Source organism: Arabidopsis lyrata, assembly GCF_000004255.2.
Source record: "Arabidopsis lyrata subsp. lyrata unplaced genomic scaffold ARALYscaffold_7, whole genome shotgun sequence".
In the NCBI taxonomy this organism is placed as follows: Eukaryota; Viridiplantae; Streptophyta; class Magnoliopsida; order Brassicales; family Brassicaceae; genus Arabidopsis; species Arabidopsis lyrata.
In genome coordinates, this window is record NW_003302549.1 from 9,882,073 (window position 1) to 9,885,807 (window position 3,735).

A 3,735-nucleotide genomic window follows, 5' to 3' on the forward strand; every position below is an offset into this window, starting at 1 on the left:
TAAATATTATGAGAAGAAAACTTTTCCGACCGACATTTTGTCGGAAATTCCTCGGAAATTCTAAAGGGGGTACCTTTAATATTTCCGACGGACTTCCCGCCAGATCTTACCCGGAAAACTTTGCCGGAAATTCGTCGGAAATATTAAAGGTAACCACTTTAGATTTTCCGACAACTTTTCCGACTAATTTTTTCGATCAAGTTGTCGGGATTACGTCGGAACATGTGCAGTGAATAATCACGTGTTTACCTCGTTGTTTCCGACAAATTTTCCGACAAGTTTCCGAGCAGTTTCCGATGACATTGGATTGTCGGAATTTTCCATGGTTTCCGACAAATATTTCCGACGAAATTCCGACGAATTTTTAATCGTCGGAAAAGTTTTTATGTTTCCGACGAATTTCCGACGAAATATTATTTTCTTGGAAGTTTGTCGGAAATTCCCCGGAAATCCGTCGGAATAATTCCGACTAAATATTTCGTCGGAAATGTTCGTCGGAAATTGTTATGTTTTCTTGTAGTGTATCAATTAAACTAATTTTATGTACTGTATATAAGAAAACTTAATTTAATAACCGTCGGTCGAAGACAGTAGCCACGTTAAGAAACTGTGTTCTTGATCGGATCTATAAATAATTCTCTTTCTTATTTAGTAACCAATGATAACCTCTTTATTCTGCACATTTCTCGTTACGTAAGACGAGATTATATAATTGAAAAAGAGTACAAGTATACGTTTTATTGAAGAAGTATTGATGATGTACGTAGTGGGTATATTCTGAAAAACTCCTACACATGTATGTAAGAAAAATAAGCAAATAGATGGCTTGTGTGCACGTATGCGTGACTGAAATATGCGAACCTCACATTTGTGTGTTAATATTTGGTACAATTTTGTACGGTAAATAAAAAGAAAGGCATATTTCTTTCCTCCTGCTGTTTTTTTTCAGGTGGTCGGATTCTTCCTATCTCAAATTTCAATATACCGTAAATTATTACTAACAAAACCAGATTTTTTCGGATAAAACTTAGATCTTTTGATTTCTTTTTAAAAACAATAATGCATTAATTGGTGATTTGAAAACAATATTTTATCACGTCAACGTTCATTTTTGTATACGTTGGAATGTTTTGATAGTTGAAAATTGAAAATGTTAGTTTAAACATTTTCGTACTGGAAAAGACATTAAAAAAACATTATCCTAGAAAAAATAGTTTGACATAAAAAAACTAAAAACTTCGTCATCCAACCAATAATTATGACAGGTGACGCATATTCAACTTAAGATCCATTTCTTTTCATGAACTACCATATGAGTAGGACAAAAGTCAATAGACTCAATACCATTCATATGTTTTTGGCCATACCCATTAGTTTTGTAGTTCAATTAGGTTCAATCAAGAGAACAAAAAATGATATTTAAATAATTCAAGGCCATATTCAATTTAAATTATTGCACTAAAGAGACTTTTCACTATTTTTAAATTTTAACAGTTTCATAAGATTTTAATGTGTCCTTTTCAATAAATTAGAAAACTATGAAAATATATTGTAAATTAACATATATTTTTATATAAAGTAATCATTTATATTGGAGAAATGAAATATGGTAATTAACATATTGTGTATATATATATATATAAAATTAGTATTTTTTTTTCTTTCCTTTAAACAGAAAATATAGTAGAGAATATATGGTAGGCCAATCTTCTAATATATTTGCTTTAGTTAAATCTTTCGGCCTTAATGTTGCTGTCTCTTGGGCCTTGACTCTCTTTTTGTGTTGACGACTTCTCATTACAACTTGTTCAAAACCCTAATTTCAGAAGGCGATGGAGAATTTTGGCTAGCATGTGACGTCGTTTTCACGTAACCCTTCAACCATGTCCACGAACAGCAAAGAGTCGTCGTCACCGGTTAATATTCCATATCTCCCTGATGATATACTATTGAACTGCTTAGCCCGCGTCTCAAGATTGTACTACCCAACTCTCTCCTTAGTTTCCAAGAGATTCCGCTCTCTCCTCGCTTCGACAGAGCTTTACGAGACCCGAAAGCTTTTAGGCAGCACCGAGAGTTGTCCCTATGTCTCCTTAATGTTCCCTGGCAGCTCTAAGCCACGTTGGTTTACTCTGAGCCGTGTACCAACTCGAATCCCCAACCCTAAATCAAGATGGTTCACTTCCTATTTTAGTCCATGTAAGACTCGCACAACAAGGAATCTTATGGTATCGGTACCAAGTCACAGTTTTCCGCCTCAGTCTCGTTGGATTCCTACAGCAGTCGATTTCAGTGTCTACATTATTGGCGGATACATCAACGGTGAGCCATCGTCTAGGGTATTCGTCATGGACTGTCGGTCTCACACCTGGCACGAAGCTCCAAGCATGCGGGTGGCTCGGAATTTCCCCCTCGTGAGTGCTGTTGATGGGAAAATATATGTAGTGGAAGGCTGCGACAATTGCAATCCCTCAGAATTTATGGAGTTTTTCGATCCCAAAACCCAGATGTGGGAGCATGTGCCAAGCCCAGGAGCAGAGATACGCGGGTCATATATGCTGGAAAGCCTCGCCAAGGAAGGAAATCTTTACTTAGGTGGGGACAAGAGTATTGTTTACCACGGTGGCATGTGATAGGACCGGGAATGCATTTCGGTGGGATTTCAGATTCTTCTTGCATGATAGATAACGTAAGATATTGTTACACTGACGGATCCGGATCCGCATCGTCTAGAAGTCTTAAATGGTACTCTAAGGAAAGATCACGGTGGATAGCTCTCAAGAATTTGGAGAAACTGCCTAAATTACCAAAGGGTTATGGTCGTGTTAGGTTGGAGAATTGTGGTGGAAATATTTTGGTTTTTTGGGAGGAGAATGTCCGTGCTATTGGTTCTACCAAGAAGAAGATGATTTGGTGTGTTGAGGTTGCGATTGAAAGACGAAACAGAGATGAGGTTTATGGGAAGGTTGAGTGGTGTGATGTTGTGCTTACAGTCCCCAAGTCATGTTCTTTTGAGGAATTTGTTGTTGCCACTGTTTGAGTCATTGCCTGGACATGGTAATATATCATTTTGTTTTTCATCCTCAAACTGAGAATCTTATTAGCCAATTTGCCTCCAGACTATTCAAACAATGAGCATTCATGTAAGCAATTCACAGCACCATAACCCACAAGATCAAAGTCATATATCTCGTAAGCATAATGTTGGATGAAGCAGAGTATTCATCTTGAAACTAATTAGCTCGATGGAACAGAACACAACCAGACTCTTGAACCATTTTCTTTTGTCAAAATATTTTCTCATATCATTGTATAATCTGAATTCAAGAAGTATCTAACAAGTAACAGAAACTCTGTACAAAAAACAAGTCTCTTCCCTCGTTAATTTGGATATGCAAGTAAAAAACAAAAAAAAAATCACTTTGTGAAAAGATTACAAACATTACAAACATACAAAGACATTTTAACACTGCAAAAACCTGATTTACTCTGTTTGATGATGATGATGATGATCCGTCAAATCTCAAAGTTCTCCATTTGGATGTTGCTCTTAAGAGGCACGTATTCACCAAGATACCCACCGAGATGATCGTGCAAAGCGGATTTATCAATCTCCTGATGATGAAAACTCTTGCAAACATAGTAAAACACACTCTGCACAAGCAGTCCAATTAGATTCACTATCACAAGAACACCAACCAAGAATCCACCAGCGACGATTCTAGCGAAAACCCC

General features: G+C 36.8%; 1 pseudogene; it reads left to right on the forward strand.

Annotated features, from left to right (window-relative positions):
• The first annotated feature begins 1,707 nt into the window (after window positions 1-1,707).
• Window positions 1,708-3,641, forward strand: LOC9306028 (annotated as a pseudogene).
• Window positions 3,642-3,735: the final 94 nt, after the last annotated feature.